The sequence below is a fragment of the Caretta caretta genome, chromosome 21, assembly GCF_965140235.1.
Source record: "Caretta caretta isolate rCarCar2 chromosome 21, rCarCar1.hap1, whole genome shotgun sequence".
Lineage (NCBI taxonomy): Eukaryota > Metazoa > Chordata > Testudines > Cheloniidae > Caretta > Caretta caretta.
In genome coordinates this window covers 9,571,143-9,591,568 of record NC_134226.1, presented here as the reverse complement: position 1 = coordinate 9,591,568, position 20,426 = coordinate 9,571,143, and the positions used below count along the sequence as shown (strand labels likewise).

General features: G+C 49.9%; 1 protein-coding gene across 4 annotated transcripts in view; it reads left to right on the top strand.

Annotated features, from left to right (window-relative positions):
• The window catches only part of FOXP4 (forkhead box P4), a 142,777-nt gene that overhangs the window by 9,706 nt on the left and 112,645 nt on the right, over positions 1-20,426 (top strand). The gene's annotated exons all lie outside the window — the stretch shown is intronic.

The following is a 20,426-nucleotide window of genomic DNA, read 5'->3' as shown; positions in this document are numbered from 1 at the left end:
ACCCACCGGCAAAAGGTCCTGAGGCCTTCACCTCGCAGCGGGTGTTAAGCCCTAGCATGGCCTTTCTCCCACCCACCTGAGTGCCCTGTGCTGGGCAGTGTTTGTCCCGGGGCTTTGAAAGAGTTAACGTAGCCGTCGGCCTGCAGGAGAGGCCCACCAGGTCTCCCCAGCGGGTGGGCTGACTTGTGGCAAGAAATACCAGGCAGAACGGTTTCTTGTCAAGTGTCAGTGGAGCCTTCGCCTCCTCCGGACCTGGCTCCTGGGGATGGGAGCCGAGGGAAGGGAGACTGGCTGGAGGAGCGCAGGGGCGGCGGATGAGAGGAGACCCAAGGATGCTGAGGGGCAGGAGGGGAGCATGGCGTTTTTAAGAACCCACGGCAAGCATGCTGGGAAGGTCCCAAGAGTTGGTCCTGGCCCTGCCCGGCCCAACAGCTGCCTTTTGCCAGGCTCCCGTTTCATCGGGAGGCCCTGTCTCCCTCCTGGTTTCTTGGTTTCAAAGCTAGGGCCTGCAATGCCTGCTTAACTGGAGGGGAAGAGGGCCTTATCCCGTCATCTCACATAATCCTGCCTCCACTGTAAAACTCCAGCAGCCATCCAGGCCAAGTCCAGGGAGAGACGCCTGTCTCAGGCTTCTTCTGGGTGGGGAAAAGGAAGGGGAAGGCATTTCTCTCCCTAGATCCCTGAACTTTTTTTCATTTTAATTCCTAACTGAGCTTCGCAGCTAGCAGGAGCCAGATGGTAGCTTAAAACCACCCCCCACCAGCATCAAATAATTTATTGTTGGAGCTCCCTCTTTTCCGAAGACGGCAGCGTTGGCAGCCATGGGACCCAACAGGTTGCTCATTTGAGTACAGTGCCCTGGCTTCCTTTCTTCTCCTTGTTCTTTGCTGGGGGAGATTGATTGAGCTGGGGGGGGGGGAGGCGTGATGCCAAGATGTTTGCCCACCGGTTGCTTCTTTTTATTATTCTGAAGAATAAAATCTCCCAAATGATCCCCCTCTAAGTGGCAAGAAGGTAGTGGGGGAGGGAGCAAGTCCCTGAAACAAGTAGTAATCCATAACAATGAAAGCAAATTAGTCCAGTTTAAAAAAACAAAACAAAACAAAAAAAAACCCCTCAAACTTTTGTGGCTAACGAGGCAGGAAATGTGGATTTTTAAAACACACTGCGCCAAACGCCTCCACAATAAACACTTTCCTTGGTGAGATGGGCTCGGGTTGGGGGGAAGCCACAGGCTTTTAAAATTAAGATGCGCTCCTTGCCTTTCGTCAGCTTGATTTCCAGCGTATTCTCACTTTCCCTTCTCCCCTCTTTCTTTTCAGCTTCCCGCGGCCTCTGACAGAAAATAGCTTTCACTTCGGAAGGGAGAAACTTTTATTTGTTTACTTCCACAAGCAAAAAATCTTTAGTGGGTTTTTTTAATGGGCCCAGGGTGGTATATTCCCACTCGCCCTCCCCCAGCAAAAGGAACTGATGTTTGGACCCAGCTCCATATATAAGCAAAGAAAAAACGATGTGAGATTTTGCTTCTCGATGGAGCCCAGATGTTCGCCATTAATAAATTAAAACCTCCAATATAAACGACTTCTGGTTTAAAAAACAAAAGGCGCATTTGTTTCCTATCATGCTAGTAACTCTGGTTTTGAGGGTTGTGTTGAGGGGGGTGAGTCGAGGGACGGGGGAGACAGTATTCCTCAATGACTCCTTGGTGTGTGTTTGAGGAGTATTCTGTATTTCCTGTTGCTGTGACTTCATTTCAGCATCCTTTCAGAATTGCTGTGCTGCTCTAGAGCTCCCCCACCCCACCCCGGGTTGTCTTGGTTTATAGTCCTTCAGATTCTCTCTCTCTCTCTCTCTTCCCCCCCTTCACCCCCTGGCTTTAAAAATTAGTGGATTGATTGTGGTTGTATTTTTGGAAGCTTCTTGTTTAGACGATGAGACTGCTCAAGCAGACGTGCCTGGCAGTCTGATTCAGAACACATGAGACTGTGGGGACAGGGTCTGTTGAAAACCTTAAGGTAAATAGGTGCGAAATGCCCCAGCGGTACTTAGATACTGTGGGCCAAATTCCCTGCTGGTGTAAATTGGGGCTGCTCCATCGATGTCAAGAGCTGTGTCCACTTACTCCAGTAGTCATAAACAAGAAGTATTTTTTCACACAGCGCACAGTCAACCTGTGGAACTCCTTGCCAGAGGATGTTGTGAAGGCCAAGACGATAACAGTTCAAAAAAGAACTAGATAAGTTCATGGAGGATAGGTCCATCACTGGCTATTAGCCAGGATGGGCAGGGATGGTGTCCCCAGCCTCTGTTTGCCAGAAGCTGGGAATGGGCGACAGAGGATGGATCCCTTGATGATTCCCTGTTCTGTTCATTCCCTCTGGGGCACCCGGCATTGACCACTGTCAGAAAACAGGATACTGGGCTACATGGACCTTTGATCTGACCCAGTATGGCTGTTCTTATGTAGAGAATTTGGCCCACTGATGATGAACATGTTGGAACTGCCTAAGGGAGATACTGTACTGAGTTCCAGCAGAAAACTCACTACACTTCCAGGTGGCTTTTTAAATATCAAACCCAAATATTTATGGACTGCCAGGATGCCCAAATACACTTTACCAAGTCAAAATCCCTGTGTGTGGGAAGCTGGGATCCCATCCTGCAGTGTATTTTAGCACTGTTTCGATCTCTGTGACCTTGCCTCGGGTGCAGCATGTCCGATGGCTCCGGCTGGGACATGCTGAGCTGTCCTTGCTGAATAGGGCACCAGGGGAAGCACTATGAGTTTGTAATGAGGAGGGAGCTAGTGAATTCCACTTGTAGACCCCCACTGCTGGCTTTGATTCGGCTGGGGGAGATGATCTGCGGGATCTTGGTCCGTTGAAACCGACTCCTTCCGCTGCCAAGTGTGTGGATCTGTTGTCTGAAAGGTAGAGCGTTGCGGTGCGGGGTGAGACTTGAGGGGTTCAGCTTCTTGGATGTTGAAATAGGGCTCTGACATCATGTGCCACCCCCCCACAACATCCCTGTCCATGTGGAGCCTGTGTCTCATCAGTAAGGGGACAGGTTGTTCGGCCCTCTCCTTGCGGACAAGGTTTGAGTGGGGGAAGGAGTCAGGTATGGGGGCACGTCCTGCTACATTAAGCATTCCCTTGCCTTTGGTCTCTTGACAGCATTGCCTGTGACTAGTTAATACCAAATAAAGAAGAGGCGATTTTCCCCTTTCCCCCCTCCCACCCCATCTCCCAGCAGCAAGGGAAGCATGGTCTCTTGTCCATCCCCGGAGGGTCCAGCCAAGCAGAAAGGGCTTGTCAGCACCCTTGTACTCCAGAAGGGGAAACATGCTGCTTTGGAAGAGCTCCTAATCCGAGACTTCTGTTAGCCTTCTGTAGCGAGCCACAGCAGAGGAGGAGAATAGATCCAGGATTAAGGGATTCCCAGTGGGCTGTGATTACACTGAGTTGGAAGAGACTCAGATCAGAACCTCAGGTCTATATTAGCCATCACCCCACGCCCCCCAACATACTTCCTTCAAGGGAGAGTTCAGGTCCAGCTCCAGACCGCACAGTTCATTCCTAAACCTTACCATGGGCCCAAACTTCAGAGAGATTTGGGTCTGAATTTGTCCTCCTGGCTCCATCTCTCTCTGCTGCGGGGGCGACGGGCAGAGACTGACTCTGAACCCTGCGGTGACCTAACCTACCTCCCTTTACCTGGACGGACAAGCTGATCTAGTGCAGGTTTTTCTGTAGCTGTGGTATCCAAGCATCAAGAACAGTCAAGAGCCTTTCTCCATACTGCCCTGTGGGGCAGGAATAGATGATAGAGGATCATTGCTCCTCCTGGCTCAGCATTATTCTGCTTTGGGACACGGACAGTTTCCCCTATAATGGGGGTTTCCTCTATCCCTAGCATGGGAGGGGAGGACCTGCTTTAAGGCCCTCATCTACAACTCACTGAAGTCAATAGACGTCTTTTCCTCAAGGTCAGGGGGCTTTGGATTAGGCCCCTGATGAAACTCCGTTTCAAGTAAGAATGGACCCAAACCTTGGGTCTTAATTTTGACGGCCCCAAAATTAGGGGATGTCTGATCAGCCCCTCCCCATGCGGCTCTCACAGAGGCAGCCGAACCTTCCTTGCTTCATTAGAAGGGGGGGTGAAACTAAAGCAGCTTCGTTGTGAGTGCCGATTTCCCTCCGGGTTTCAGAGCTGACGGAAAAGAAGCTCTGAAAGGCTGGTCTGTTTAGAAAGGCAGTAAGAGAAAGTTTAAGTCAAGTGTGGGTGCGTGGTGCGGGGGGGCGGCAATTGTTCAGGGATTGAAGCCAGTTTTGGTGAAACCCTGAAGGGCAGCACCATCTAGTCAATTACCTGCTGGGTGATGGGCGTGGCAGCCTCCCGCCCGGAAGCTGATGGTGGAGACTTCTGGTGCTGCTGAGTTTTTGGCCTTGCAGGCACGTACCCCTTTTGCGCAGTGCTGTGGCTCCTGACAGTAGCAGCTTCCAGCAGCCTCTGGGGGCTGGTCTTGTCGAATACGGGGGTACTGAGCGAACGACAGAACCTGTACCTAAAGAAGGCCAGTGGAGAGGGAGACAGTCTCGGCTTAATTCTTTACTATAGTGGCCAGATCGGGCTCTGTGAGCGGGACCCATGTCTTGCACACCCCCCTCCCCCCCAAGAATTTAAATCTGCAATGTGACTTGTCAAAGTGCACCCCCGCCCCCCGGAAGGGATTGTAAGTGCAAAGAGAGCGATGGGAGCAGCATTTCCCTGGGCGTAAGGTGGCCAGAGGTGGCTGCAGCTGGAGGGCGAAGGTGACAGGTGTTGCGGCAGTGGGGGGGGGGGGGCTGTGTGTGTATCTGTCTAAATTGTTGCTAGGGTGGAAATTCTTTGGCTTTCTCTCTGAACAGCTTGCTGTCGTCTGTCTTGTTTTGCAATGATTTGAAGTTGGAGGAGGGAGGGCTGTGTGTCTGTCCGTCCCTCCCTCCAGCACAGCAGCCTCCCTCCGTCCCTCTCTCCCTCCAGCACAGCAGCCTCTGTGATCTGATCTGGACCATTTTCCTAGGGACGACTGTCTTTTTCCCCCATACCTTGATCACAGGGATGGTCTGTCCTCTTCTCGCTGCTCTCTCTTGTCAAAGTTCCCCATCCTGGTCTGGTCAGCCTGGGAAGCAGTGAGTGGACAGGGACCTTACCCTGGAGTTTTCCTCCCTGGAGCCCTTAAAGAGGTTGAGCACCCTCCAACTTGTGTGCTCCAGGCTTCCCTGCATCTAAAGCAATTGCCAAAGAACATCAGTTGAGCCCCGATGCAGCAAAGCTTGTGCTTAAGTGGCCATAAGCCTGCCTGGCTTCCAAACCTCTGGGGAGGAACCATCAACCCTGGTAGCTGATTGCCCTCCTTGAGTGTGTGTGCAGAGATGGGATTTGACTTGCCTGGGGCAAGAGGTAGCCAGCGAGGAGACTGGCCCAAGCACAGGCTCAAGGACAGGATGCTGTGCTGATGTGGTGAAAAACACTAGCCCGTGTTCTGCAGGATTCTCTCTCCTGTTCTTGTTTGTGGCACAATCCCGTGCTCAGGTTCATCCTGCAGCTTTTACATGCCCGTAGGCTGGGATTTTGACAAGGACAGGGTGCCAAAGTCCCGATGGGCTCCTTTGGGAAATCCCAGCTGGCTTGCGTGTGTAAAGGCTGCACTGGGTCCGGTGCCCAGGCAGTCCCAGCCCATCTGTGAGCTCTGGGTGTGGGCAAGAAATGCGAGCTAGCAATGCTGATGAGCTATCTGATTATTTCAGTGCCAAGAGGTGTGCTGGGCTGGCTGATGGAATCGGAAGACCCGGTCCCTACTTGAGCTGCAATGGGATGCATAATTTCTGATCGGAGTAATGCCCGACAGCCCCGATATGAATAAGGCCCCATTGTGTTCTGTGCCATAGAACTACATAGCAGACCGTCCCTGTCCTGAAGAGTTTAGCCGTGGCAAGCGAAGGGAACACATGCAGGGGAGGGGATGGGGTGAGGGTGACCTGGGTAACAGCTGCACTGTAACACGGTTGCTCAGTCAGGGCCCGCGTACCCCTTGATGTTTTGCTTGCTGCTGGTAATTCTTATCAACTGGCATTGGGAAGAGGAGGCATGGGTGGGGTGGGGTGGGGAGGTGTTGACGTGGTGGACCTGGGTTGGGAAGGCATCCCAAGGAAGAGGCATGCTGCATAAGGCCTAGAGTTGGTTATGGGAGTGGCAAACAGGACTCAGAGACTGGTGCTTTTGAGGTACAGAGGTACCTGCTTTAGACACGGAGACCTCAGCTTTCATGCTAACCTCTTTTATTATTATTCTCCTCCCCCCCACCCCCAATCATCATCCACTCTCATTCATCTGTTTTGTCTGCCTGGTCCTGACCGTACCAATTCTCTGGGATGAGAGACTGTAGTCTTCATTCACCAGTACCGTGCCTAGCACCATGGGGCTTGATCCCTGGTTGGGGTTTCTAATGCAAACGATGACTAATCCTCCTCTTGGGGAGGAAAGGGTGGAACCGATATTCTGTGTAAACCCAAATGCCCTTTTCTGCCCCTGACACCTCGTGTGCCGGGAATTGGTGGGCAGTGATGGCAGGTGGAGACATGATGCAGAGTGTTGCGGCTTGCGAGCCATGCATCATAAATTAATATTTTAGAGAAGGAGCCGATTTTTCCCCTAAAAGGAGAGCGATTCCCCCCCCCCCCCCCCCCCGTAGGCTCTGAAATGAGGATGTATCTGTAATGCCACACTGCTGTGGTTCTAATAGTGACACCACATTAATGGTAATAATCCCTTGGAGTTATACAGTGTCTTCCATCCTGAAGCATTTTACAGACTACATGGAATAGAGGGATGGCTTCACCTGCTGCTGAAATGCAGCCACCTCTGGGGTGGAATGCTGGTAACTACCTCCCTCCTCCCATTTGTTTAATGTTTGTGCATTATTAAATTCAGCGTCTTAGGAAGCCTCTCTTCCTTGGGAGGCAGGCTGGTCCAATGGTTAGGGTGCTCCAGATTCAAATCCCTGCTCTGCCACACTCTGCGTGACAAGTCACTTAGTTGCTATGTGCCTCGGTTTCCCATCTATAAAATGGGAATAATGTTTCCCCTAGTTCACGGGGGCGCTGTGAAGGTAATTCCTGTTAAAGATTGTGAGGTGCTTCGATCCTAATAGGGGTCTCATAAGTACCTTAGACCTCCAATGCTGTGGTATTCGACTGTAAACTGAGAAGGCGTAAAAGGCCTTTATGTCTTTGGCTTCTCTAAATGGCCAAACTTTGCAGTGGGAGTCTGAAGGAGGCAATTGATGTAGCTTGCCCTGACGGTGCTCCGTGGTGGAGAGAGGTCTGTGCATGCCAGGACTGCCGGTTGGGCCCCCTTCTCTCTCCCTGGTGCACGCACACGATGGAAGTGGGCAGGAGCATTGTCCATGCTCACACGCATTGTCACGCTTGCGCAGGATCAGTTGCGTGGCAGGCGGCAAAGAGCAAATGGCTGGGAGGGGGGAGGGTTGTTAGACGCTCAGCCAGATTCAGCCTTGATGTCATGAAGCCCAACTCCACACAGGTCAACAGGCCCTAAATCGGACGCTTGGACCTGCCTTGGCTCCGTGTTGGCCTGTCTGTCCTCAAGGCGGTGGGGTTCTAATATTGGCAATGCACTGGTCCCAGCTCCCTGCTTTGATGGGGGCGAGGGTAGGGAGGCCACCCAGCTGTATTAACCCCTTGGCTGCTGCTTGTCTGGAGATGGGACTCGGCAGGGCCAAGTTTTCGGAAAAGGGCTGGGAACGTTGTTTGCTCTTAAGTGAGAAGCGTAGTAGGTGTGGCCGGGAGACACTGAAACTTCTGAGCGTGTGTGTGTGTGTTTTCTGCCATCCGCCAGCCTCCGCTCGCAGGTGATCTACATAGCTGCCTCCCACCACTGCTAGTAGCCGGGAATGGAGCCTGTGAACCCTCTCTGCAATCGCTTCCCTTCTTACCGAGCTGCTAACAAAGCTAGTGCCTCTGGTACCAATGACAGGTAGCAACACGTGCTCTTTCCTCCTCCTACCCCCGCTGCTGCCGAGGTACTGCTAAAACAATGAAGAGCTCTCCCTTTTCTCCCCAGCTCCATCTAGTAGATAGCCACATCATCCAAGCCCCTGGATGGGCTTTCTTCCCCCTAGCTAAGACATCACCTCTTTTCTGAGCCCTGCCCCCCCTAATTTTGAACTCCCATTCCCTTCCCATGTACTGCAGCCTTTAGACGTTGAAGGGAGTGAACTGTCCCCCATATTCCCCCTTTCACCCCCTGGGTGATTACCACTGAGAGCTCGTTGGTTATCAAACAGGTGACCAGGAGAGTGGGGAGGACAACATCGTAAATTTACAGAGCACCATGCATCCCAAAGTTCCTTGCTACCTTTACAGATATCTACCCACAAACTGCTTCCCCTAGGGTGACCAGACAGCAAATGTGCAAAATCGGGACTGGGGTGGAGGGTAATAGGAGCCTATATAAGAGAAAGACCCAAAAATCGGGACTGTCTCTATAAAATCGGGACATCTGGTCACCCTAGCTTCCCCCAGCTACTGAAATGCAGCCACCTCCGCAGTAGAATGCGGCAGCTGTTTTGACAATGCACAGCAGCGTTCTGCAACAGGGCAGGAGCAGAGAGAATAGTGGGATCCAGCTGAACCTCGAGAGGGCATTTCAGGGAGACAGAATACAGGTAAAGAGAGACTCCAATCTGGGTACTGGAGGCCTAAATCTCACTTGCATTTAACTTTATCCTTTTGGTTGGCGATCGTTGTGCACAGCCGTCCCCATCTGGCCGTGTGCTTGGCTGGACGGTATAATATTTGAAAGTCACAAAGCTTAGGGAAGTTCTGGTCCCCCCTCTGCTATATGTGGGACCTGGCAGATTTTTAAAATAACCCATCTGGCAGAAAAGGCTCTTAATGCTACAGCAGGTTTGGGGTTTTTTTTATTAAGCTTCTTTGGCAGCTGCAAGCTTCTTCAGTGGGGGCTAGAGGTGGACACACGCCACCTCCTCAGTGTTGAAGCTAGAAGGGTGGATCACAGATTCTGCTGATTGAGCTCGGCAAATAACGAATGTCGTGGTCCATTGGCAATTTTGAAAAATGTGCGTGTGTGTCGGGGTGGGGGAATTTCTTCAGGTTGGATCTAAAATGTTTGTTGAGTCAAAAAGTTTGTTTTTGTTTTCTCCGGAGTCCAACAAAGCCCTTTGTTTCTGTTTGGACCAAGCTTTTTTTTTTCTTTTTTTTTTTTTTAAATGTTGTTGAATTATTAAAAAGAGTTTGGATGCAAAGTGGTTTCAAACCAAAAAACTGGAAACGTTTTGGTTTCGCACGATGTTAAAACATTTTGATTCTCTTGGAATTGTTTGGCAGGTGTTTTCAGAACAAAGCAGTGAAATTGACATGAAGGGCTGAGACTTTGGGGTACTGTCAAATCAGCATTTCATGCCAAAGAAGTTGTGGCTGAAAAATTTGTCCCAGCTCTCAACAGAGGTTGGGCACATTCGGTGGCATATTGCATTGCCTGAAAAGTCCAGCACAAGTGGTACTTACTAATATAGATAACTAGGTCTGGGTGGCATTGGTGGTCTCGTTTAATGGGTGACTTTGCATCTGTAACACCTGTCTCGGGATATTTTAGGAGGTGGGGGCAAGGGGCCCTCCCTTCTGAAGCCTTGATCGAAAAATGACTTTTGATCAAAAAACCTCACAATTAGAAGTGGTGAAAATGTTATGCCTTTCTTCCCACCCCTCTCCCCCCCAGAATAACATCCTTTTGGAATTAAAAGAGGGCTCTTGCTTCAGGGAAACAATCAAGAGTTTGGGTTGCAAGCCAGAAAAATGTTTCTGGGGTGTTCTTTGTTTTCTCATATTTTTTGATATATCAAGGCCACATCCAACAGATTCTGAAGAAAAACCTCCACTGAACTGAGGCTGAGGCTGAAGCTGAAGCATGAAGCATGAAAAAGCTGAAGCATGTCCTTTTATTTATTTAGTTTAAAAGCCAGAAGGGGCTTTTTTAGTTACCAGCTGGTGTGATCTGTGTTCAGCAGTAGATCACATCTGTAATCTCACCGAGTGATTCCTGCACTGAGCCCATAACTTTAGACTGAGACTGAGCTACAGCATAGTTTAGGAAACCATCCGCCCTGTATCTAACATGCGCAGGGTCGGATGGGGTCGTATGCTTCAGCTTGCATTCTTGATGCACGAGCCTGACTTCCTGCACCTTTCCCAAGGCTGTACGTTTTCTGTGCTTTGTGTTCTTAGACGTTCAATGCCGATGGCCCAGTGCACCCCAATTGCCTAGCTTTATGGCGTCTCTCCTCTGCTCCCCGGGCCTGTCCCCTCTCTCTCTCTCTCTCTCTCTCTCTTTCGCTGCTCTCAGGGTGGGGTCTGCACTCTTCGGGCCGGACTTGCCAAGATATTGAGCACCAAGCAGACTCTTTACAGCTGCATTTCTCCCAAGAGCTCCTCCCGCAACGTGCTGGGCCCTCCTGAAACTCTGCCCCCAAGTGACGAGTCTCTTGTCCTTTAAGCCTCTTGCTCCATCTCTCCCCTATCCCTTTGCCTCCCTTTTGGTTACTCTTATTCTCGTCTGTTCTTTCCCTCCATTGGTTGCTGTCCCTCACCTTGCCGTGATCCCATCCCCGACTCCTAGGGCTTCCACCCAGCATCTGGGTTCCCTGGGACTGGGAGCTTTGCTGGTGCCCTCTCTTCTCCCATGAGCACACCCTTCTTGGGAGCCTTCCTCCACTCAGGTCTCTGCTTGTCCTAAGAGTTCCCAGGGTGGTGGGAGGTGCAGCGCCGGTCCGAAGCCCTGCAGGAGGAGACTTGGCAGCGTGGCTGAGCGCAAGAGGCAGAGCGCATCTTAATGAAGCATCAACCACGGCGAGCTGGGACGCTTCTGTGCAGCCCCTAACTGCCTAGCACAGAGCTATGTAGCCTTCCTCAGCCCTTCGCTGTTGGCATGTGCTGGCGGGGAGGGGACATTTCCCTTCTCCGCTGTCTCCGGCCTCCCATCCCTAGCGGCGTTCTTTGAAGTCACAGATAGTTCGTGGCAGATCCCACCAGGACGCGAAGCTGAAGCAGAACCCCCCCCCCGTCCTAGTGACATGCGAAGCTGTTCCCCATAAGATGCAGAGCGACCAGAGAACTGCTATGTAACCCCTGCTGGGGTGTGCCGGGGCGGAGGGGCACTGCAATGGTTGGGTCATTGAGTGGCGTCACGAGGCTGTTCCCGAAAGAAGGCCCGGGGGGAGCGAAGCTGGGTGGGCTGGAGTGAGGCAATGCTGCTGCCTGAGATTTTCTTGTCTGATGCTCAAGGCGGGTTGTCTTTCTTGCCGATTGCCTGGGTGGCATGTCTGTGGTGGCATGAGGCCCATTCAAAATGGCTCCACGTGCTGGTCCAACAGCTGCTGTCCTGAACGGGAGGGGTGGGTGGTCCCTCCTGGCAGAGGACTCCTATAAATAGCGAGCCTATGTGTAGGTGTGAGCTCCCCAGCTCTAAAATTTTGGGTAGATATTTTGCAAATGGTGACATTTACACCTGTTATCAAGTGGATCATCAAGTGGATCACCTTTGGATCCTCTTTGCCTTCAGTGGAGTGGCATCCACTTGTAACGGGGCTAAATTTAATTGATGTGACTGTGACTAAGGCGTGTAATGGAAGGTAAGCATGTGTTTTCAAGCACTTTGCTGAATCTGGGCCTGACCCAGAACCTGTGGCATTGAAAAGACTTTATGGGACTGGATCAGGCCCGTAGAAATCAGTATTTTCTGGTATATGCATGCGTCACTGGTAACGGGGTAGCCATGCAGGACATCTCTTGTGCATACATGCAAAGATACTTAAACCTGGGTCCGGACTGACAAGCGATCAAAGAATTTGTGTGGAATGTTCCAGCATCGGCGGTATGTAATGGTATGCGATGGCCAGAGTGATGTGTGGGTTTTAAACTGTGGCACCTACCAGGGCCGCCCCCCCCTCCTTTTTTTTTTTTAAGAAAAGTTTGAGGACAACACGTTTGTAGTTGTAGGATTTTTTTTCTTATGCTGATCATTTCAATCCAACTTCCAAATAGGATTTTGAGGAGGACATGTTCAATGCGTGACAGACTAAAGGAAAACGTCCCTTCTGATCCAGATCTGGTGTGGTCCATGGCTGAAATAAACTAGAGAAAAGAGCTGAATAAGGCTGTGTCCATGGGCCTGACAACGTGATAAAACAGCCAAGCTTCTCTTGTGACTCCAAGCCCTGAATTCGGACTCCATTGATGTGTGTTTGCTCTTTGCTGACAGCTACTTGCCGTGTGATTCATGTATGACGTATGCTTAAGATACCATTCGTGTCCGTATATGTATACGTGCATGTTGGCGCTATTCGTGGCTTTCTGTCATGTTTAGCCATGAAATTCTGGTTAATCCTCTTGTGGTGTTAATCCTCGCTTGGCTCAGAATATTTACCCTTAAAACATAAGTGCTAAAACTGGGAAGGCAAAAGAAGCTTCCTTTTTGGGGGGGGGGGGGGGGGCTGTGCATATTTCATGTCCCAGTCCCTGTGTAAATGGAAATAGCAGGTCGCTGTGACTGGGATCCTAGGGCATCTTCTATCTATATTGGGAGAACCATATTTTTGTCTTTTTTTGTTTGTGTTTTGTTTTTTTTTCCCCCTGGAGTTTGGATTTTTGTTCCCTCTGATTTTTTCCTTTCCCTCGTTCATTGTTGTTTTTTGTTAATTAGGTTGTGATGGGGAACTGTCTCTATCCAAAAACAAAACCGCTGAGAAATGCCGCCCGCCCCTCCCCAAGTGTATGTGCGCACGCGTTCGGAGAGAGATGGTGGGGAGGGTGCTTTTTAAAAAAATTTCTTCATAAAGCTCCTTAAAAGAGAAGCCCAGTCTCCCCCCCCCCCGACGCTGCCACCTCCCCTCCCACCCCCCTAATTAAACGATTTGAATTTTCACGTTAACTGCTTGGCGCTTCCTCGGCGCCTCAGATGATTAGAAAAGGATATTCATTTATGCCTTTTAAACGCCGCCCCGATTAAAATCAGAGAGATTTTTTTTCCTTCATCAAAATCTAACATCCTTGAAAAATTAATTTGATGCCTCTTGTTATCAATTAATTGAATCTCGTTGGGAAAGAGGCTTGTACGGCGGGTGGTTAGAGCTGGCCCTTCTGTTCTTAGCTGCTTCCCCCCCCACCCCTTTTCCCCTTCTGCGGCTGCTTCCAAACACTGTGACATTATAAAACTCTGTCGTCTTTTTTTATTTTACTCATCTCATAAAATAAAATAAATGAATAAAACTTGGTCTCTTTTCCCACCCTCCACCCCCACTCGCTTGAGTTCTCGTCTGAAAGGAAAAACCTCTTCTCTTTCTCGGCCTCCTTTCCTGTAACTTCACGGGGGCGGGGAAGGGGGGGGCGAGAAGGAGAACTAAAGTTCGTGCCTTAGCAATTCCGCAGTGTAGCAAAGCAGCCGGGGTCTGTCTGTCTCTTCCTTTCTTTAAACGGGGATATTGGATGTTTCATTCGAATCTCCCTCTTTTCAATTAAAAGCACTCGGCTCCTTCTCTTAAACCCACTCCATTCTTCTCCTCTGTCTCTGCAGCCCGAGAAGCGATTTTCCTTTCTTTAATATTTCAGCTCTTCCCCCGAGATGAGCTGGCTGCCTTTTTTTTTTTTTTTAATAGACTCTCTCCCTCTGTATTAAACTTTTCCAATCTTTGCCCCTCCTTTCTTTTCCCCCTCTCACCACCTTAAACAAAAAAAGGAAAAAGTTAGAAAATTAAAACCTGGATTTTTCACAGGTTATTTAAATAATAATTAAAAAGTAGAAGAACTCACTTCATTTTAACTTTCCTTCTCCTTTCTATGACTCTGCCAAGTTATTTCAAACTTGGATGTCTCCTCGGTTAATAAACTCCCTGTTAATACACTCTTGGGAATTGGGGGATGTTAGTGGGGGAGTTTTAAACTGATTCTAACTGGTGTAAGAACATAATGGCCATGCTGGGTCAGACCAATGGTCCATCTAGCCCAGTAGCCTGGCTTCTGACAGTGGCCAGTGCATGATGCTCCAGAGGGAATGAACAGAACAGGGCAATTTTGAGTGATCCATCCCCTGCCGTCCAGTCCCAGCTTCTGGCGGTTTAGGGACACCCAGCTCATGAGTCTGTGTCCCTGACCATGATGGCAAATGGCGATTCATGGACCTATACTCCGTGAATGGATCTAATTCTTTTCTGCTAGTACTTTAGGCCTTCACAAGATCCCCTGGCAACGAGTCCCGCAGGTTGACTGTGCATTGTATGAAGAAGTACTTTCTTAGGTTGGTTTTAAACCTGCTTCCTGTTAATGTCATTGGGTGACCCCTGGTTCAGGTGTTCTGTGAAGGGGTAAATAACCCTTTTTCTCCACACCAGTCATGATTCTAGGGTCCTCTGTCACATCCCCCCCTTAGTCATCTCTTTTCTAAGAGAACAGTCCTGATCTTTTTAATCTCTCTTCAAACGGAAACTGTTGCATACCCCTAAATTTCCCCCCCCCCTTCTCTGTACTTTTCCCAATTCCAATTTTTCTTGTTTTTGAGATTGACTGACTGGAACTGCATGCAGTATTCCAGGTGTTGGTGCACTATGGATTTATATAGTGGCATGGTGATATTTTCTGTCTTCTCCATCCCTTTCCTAATATTCTCTCAGCTGTGTTGTTTTTTGGGGACTGCCACTGCACATTGAATCGATGTCTTCAGAGAACTAGCCACGAAGACTCCCGGATCTTTCTTGAGTGGTAACAGCTAATTTAGACCTCATTTAGACTTTGTTCTCTCATGGGTACCCTAGTCCGTTCAAAGTAACTGAAGTGAGAAATCCCTGTGGTATTAACTTCAGTATGAATGACTGCCCACCACGCTTGTTCAGCCCCGTTGCCCAACTGCTGGCTGGCCCCTCTTCCTCTTGGATAGCCGATTTTGGTGTCTTTTAAAGGAGTCTGGATACCCTGAACGAACTTCCCCTTTGGAGCATTTTCAAAAAAATCCTTTAAATTATACCTATTGTCCAGTTTGTGTGAGACTCTGTTGCTGGAGAGTGTGCATAGAATGGAACGCTGGCAAACTGTAACTGAGATCCCTGAAGTTTGGCGTCATCTGTTTATCTGCAAAGCGAGCTTAGCTTTCTCCAAGCTGCCTGCCCAGAGCTTGTGGGATAATTCATCCTCGCTGCCTGTTTTGATATCTCTGCTGGAATGTGCCCGTGAGAAGGGTGGCTTTTGTGATTAGTCTTGTGGTGGCAGCTGGGGCCCCATTGTGCTAGGTGCTGTACAAATACGTAGTAAGAGACATTCCCTGTCTTAGAGTCTGTGTAGGAAAGCCTAGGAAACAGCGCACAGAGTGGGGAAGTGACTTGTCTGTTATCCCACAGCAGATCAGTAGCAGAGCAGGAATAGATTCTAGCTCTCCGGCTTCCCGCACAGTGGCTGACCCACTGGACCCTGTACAATGTGAATTTTGCTTCCGTAGGGGCTGGAGTGAGATCACCAGACTTGCTTTGTAGATTCACTGAATAATCTTCAGCTGGTAGCTGTCATTGTTCACTGTAGCTGAACTAGGGTCCTAGAGGTGAAAGGTGCCGTCTCCCATTACCAATCCGCAGTGGGCCATCTAGTCTCGATTTTTGTCTCCCTAAGGGGGTGTGAACGTTGCTTTGCGGCAGAGGGCTACGGGTCGAGTGGCGACGCTGCCTCCTTAGAAATGTGAGGGCAGCAGGGCTGTGTCCTGTAGCTTTGTGGCTTTTTGTTGAATTGAATTTCCACTTGCACTTCCTCTGGGAGGAGGGCAAGTGGCTCTCTCAAGAGCAAACGCCCCGGGCCTACTGTAAGCTCCTCCTACTTGATATGATGGAGAACAATGAGCCCAATGACAGGTTTCAGAGTAACAGCCGTGTTAGTCTGTATTCGCAAAAAGAAAAGGAGGACTTGTGGCACCTTAGAGACTAACCAATTTATTTGAGCATAAGCTTTCGTGAGCTACAGCTCACTTCATCGGATGCATACTGTTTCCACAACAGTATGCATCCGATGAAGTGAGCTGTAGCTCACGAAAGCTTATGCTCAAATAAATTGGTTAGTCTCTAAGGTGCCACAAGTACTCCTTTTCTTTTTAATGAGCCCAATGCTCATCCGGTGTAAATTAGCATAGCTCAGTTGAAGTCAGTGGAGAGGCCGCCAGCTATAATGCCCCACCGTTTCCCTCCCTGCTTCTCTGGATCCTGCTTGCTAGGAGCTTGCTGGCCTTTGAAGCCTGGGGCCTTTCTCAGCTCCTTCCTGCCAGGAGCACTGCAACCCTCTGGACTCAGGAAGGGGTAAAGATGGATCATTAGAGCTTTAATCCCATTCTTTTTGATCACTAGTGGTAGGAGGAGGGTTAGCCTCTGCTCAGAAGGGGAGAGGGTGGGTAGGAAATGGTGTGTCATTGGTCTAAGTACTCTGTCTACAACCTGAGGGATGAAGGACTGAGCTCTCATGAACCTGTCTCCCTCTACCCTGCTCTTAGCTGTGAAGCCTAACTAGCACTTACCTACAAGTGACAATTACTGTATCTCCAAGGTGGGATGGTCGCATTTACCCCCACTTTACCGCTGAGGACACTGAGGCACTGGGAAGGGACAAGAACTTGCCCAAGATCACACAGTTGGGTTAGGGGCTGCACCTCGATAGATTATAAACCGACCATACACTGGTGAAGCTGTGTAGGAGATAACTAAACCCCACATGTCTCTGCCATTCCCAGTAGATTGAAACATCTGCTGTGCATTGACAGGTGGACTGGAGTTTCCCAGGCTTTTGGATGTCCCTCTGCAGCACCCCAAACAAATGGAAAAAGCAGTAGCTTTGTGAGAGAGGAAAAGTGCCCTGAGGTATAAGGGTCTTTGGAGCAGGCCTACCTGTCTGATGGGCCGGTGACACTTTCTCAGGGGGTCCAGCACTGTAAGTCCGGGTACCCTTCTGCCCCCCTAAACAAGGAACTGTGCGGGAGCTCCCTACCACTGCAGGCTGTTAGCCAGCCCAACCAGCTCTGTAGGACTCTGCCAGTCCAGACTTTGCCTTGCAGGTTAACCCTTGGTGTATGTCAGTTCCCAAACTCTCCAAAAGCGTCTCCCTGCAGCATCCAGCCCCTGTCGCTGGCTGCCTGCAGAAATCCCAGGTCCACTGGCTGCAGACAGACTACACCCCACAGCCTGTTGGCTCAGCTGCGGATGCGTGCCTCACTGTACCGTAACAGCACTGAGATGGATTTATAATAAAACAACCATACGTTGATTAATGAAGAACAGAGTTTGAAGTGATACTGCGCAGAGATAATAGCAACAGGAAATGGTTATAAATAAAACAAATAAAATCATGTTTTCTAATGGCTAAAACTTGACCCAATAAGTTACAATCCTTGTCTAAGGTAGGTTTCTCACCTAAAGCAACCTTTCAGACCCCCCCCCCCCCCCGCGTCTCCCCCCACACATGCTTGAGGCTCCAGGGAGTGCAAAGAGCACCGACCTCCTTGTTCTCTGAGTGATGGATAACCAAGGGGTTCTCTCTGCTTCCTCCTATAGTTCTTTTGTAGTGCATCCCCACAGAAAGTTCTTCTCTCCTGCTGTTTGTGCTCCAGGGAGCAGACACCAGGCTGTTTTCTCACCCTCCTGATAACTTGCTCTTCTGTTGACTTAAAATGCAAATGCAGCATCCTTTGGGCTGGTTTCCCAATACTTGATTCACAACAGGTACCTTGGCAGACAGGTAAATCCTCAGTCTAGGGGAGATTTGTTTAGCAGCCCTGCTTGGTTACTTGGTTTGAAACGTATGTTTAGTATGTACAGACCACTTCGTTTATTTAACGCCTGCATGTGCCTCATACAACAGCTTTGGTGGCCCGTATGATGTAAGTTTTCATCTGACGTCTTACATAATGTTCTTGATCAACAGATACCTCAGCGCACTGTGTTAGGTGTAGTGAGTTTGTCAGGCATTGCTGTTACATGCAGTGAACCCTTTGCCAGTGGGCACTGAGGGGCTTTTAGCATTACAGGGCCACTCCTTTCTCGTAGGGCAGTCGGAGTTGTACTGCTTGCTAGAGCGTTGTGCTTTGGTCTTGGTGCCTTCAGGAAGGGTATTGGGGGAAAAAGTGGCAAGCTCTTTGGGGCAGGCACCGTCTTTGTTCTGTTTGTACAGTGCCTAGCACAATGGGGTACTGGGCCATGACTGGGGCACCTGGGTACTACCCCAGTATAAATAATTATAATATCCATGGTACAGAGTGACTCTGGTTTGTCTGTTACTTCAGAATTCTCTGCCCCGCCTCTTCTAGGCAGCCAGAGAGTTCCAGTTCGGTAGCAGGGTCTAGTGGATCGGGGTGCAGGAGATCTGGATGTGCCCCTGAACTGCTGAGTCATCTTGAACAAGTCTCATCCCCGCTCTGTGCCTCAATTTCCCCTCTCCTTTGTAAAGATTGAGGCATGTATTGTCTCCCCCGGTGTGTTTATACAGCACCTAGCATGATGAAGCCCCAATCTCAGTGTGGGCCTTTAGGTGCTATTGAAATACAAATGATATCCGGATAAGTGGGGAGTCTAAACTCTCTGCTCCAAGGCATTGCTTGTGGCTTTTGTGCAGTGTGGTTCCAGCGAACTCCTGGTCTTGTTGAGAATTAGAACCAGTTAGATGAAATGGGCACAAATCGGAATCCCATCTCCCCCACCCCACTGAGCTTTGGGACCGCTTGGGTCTGCATCCCACCTGGGCAGCTCATGCAATGGATTCAAATTCGGAGCCTGGCGGAACACTCCATAACTTGGAGTCAATCTGGAACCAGATCTGTGTATTTCAGCTGGGATTTGAGTCCATTTTATCCTTCCCCAGCCCTTCCCCCATCTTCACACTGATAGGCCTTCTCCCAGACATATGCAGTGCTGGACAGGCGCTTAATTCTAGCGCTGTAGCAGTAGACGGACCTGTGGGAATGGACCACTTGCTGTTCGTTGTATAAAGTGCCCTTGGGACTGGGGTACAAACCACAGGGAACCTGGGAACTGTAGTCCTATCCTTTTATGAATGGGGTGGGACTGGGTGCCAGCAGCACCCTTGCTACCCAGCAGGCTGTGGCTAGCAACCATCCCTTGTTCGGACTTGGGCATCCCTCCAGTCACCCACACATACCGCTCCCAAACAGCGAGACAGGAGCCCCTGTGTGCGACGTCACTATTTAATTAGACATCCCTGATTAACAAAACTTGGCGTTCGGCTTCCTCCTGCCCTCATCTTTCCTGGCTCCGAATCAATGGCTTTGATATGCTAATTAGGGAGTAATTTAATTTCAAAAGGCCGCAATTAACAAGGGTGTTGTGGACATGCTGTAGTTAAGCGGCGTAATCTAATTTGCATTAGTAACAAGCAGGGACTAATTAGAAGCTTAATTAGACACTTAGATGGCTCTTGTGTTTACTTTCTTAATGAGATGGAGTGGGGCTCTTTTTTTTTTTTTTAATCTTTTCAAGAGCTCAGCAGAAGGAAGTGGTGGGCGAAGCTGCAGTCCCAGCGCCTGGCACGTGCCCTGCACCTTCGCTGGCTTTCATCCATAGCCATGCATTGCCAGAGTAGACTCTTAGGCTTGACCTGAGGTGCCACATCCGTGCAATGAGGCTCAGATGTCAGGAGAGTTGTTTTAAAGATGAACGAGCTGTTCCTAGAGCTGATTAGGAGGAAAGGGGATAGGCTGGGAAATAAATGAAGGGATTAATTGAATAATCCAGCTGAACAGTGTTTCCGGGAGCACCTTGCATCCAAACTGATAGACAAGCTCGGGATGGCCTTGAGGCAGGAGCGTATCTGTCTCTGGGGTAGAAGATGGCGGCTTGTTGAACAGCTCACTTCCTGTCCCAAACGGAGGTGAAGAGGGATACCAACACGGCATCCTGCGGCCTTGTGGAGAAGAGCTAGCGTTGCTTACCGAATCCCCAGGACCGTGGCATTCCCCATATTGACCTGCTGGGGCAGTGATACAGTGCTGGCTCGGTACGAAAAGTGCCCCCTCCTAAATCATCACAGCCTTGAAACCCTGGCGATGCGGGGACAATCCTCGCTACAACTCTCTGTTGGGCAGGCTCAATCGGAGACCGCCACTGATGTGCAGAGAAGCTCATTTCGGAGAGAAGTCTCCGTTCCTACCAGCGCTCTGTGCAGGGTGAGTTTAGAATCCCCAGCCTCGCTCATTCGTGAGCTTTTCCGGCCTGGCATCTGCTCACCATGCCGAATCCTGGCTAGCCTGCAGTTTCTGTGGGTCGATCTCTGCTGCTTTGAACAGCAACAAGATCCGTTGGTTGTGCTCGGGGCCTT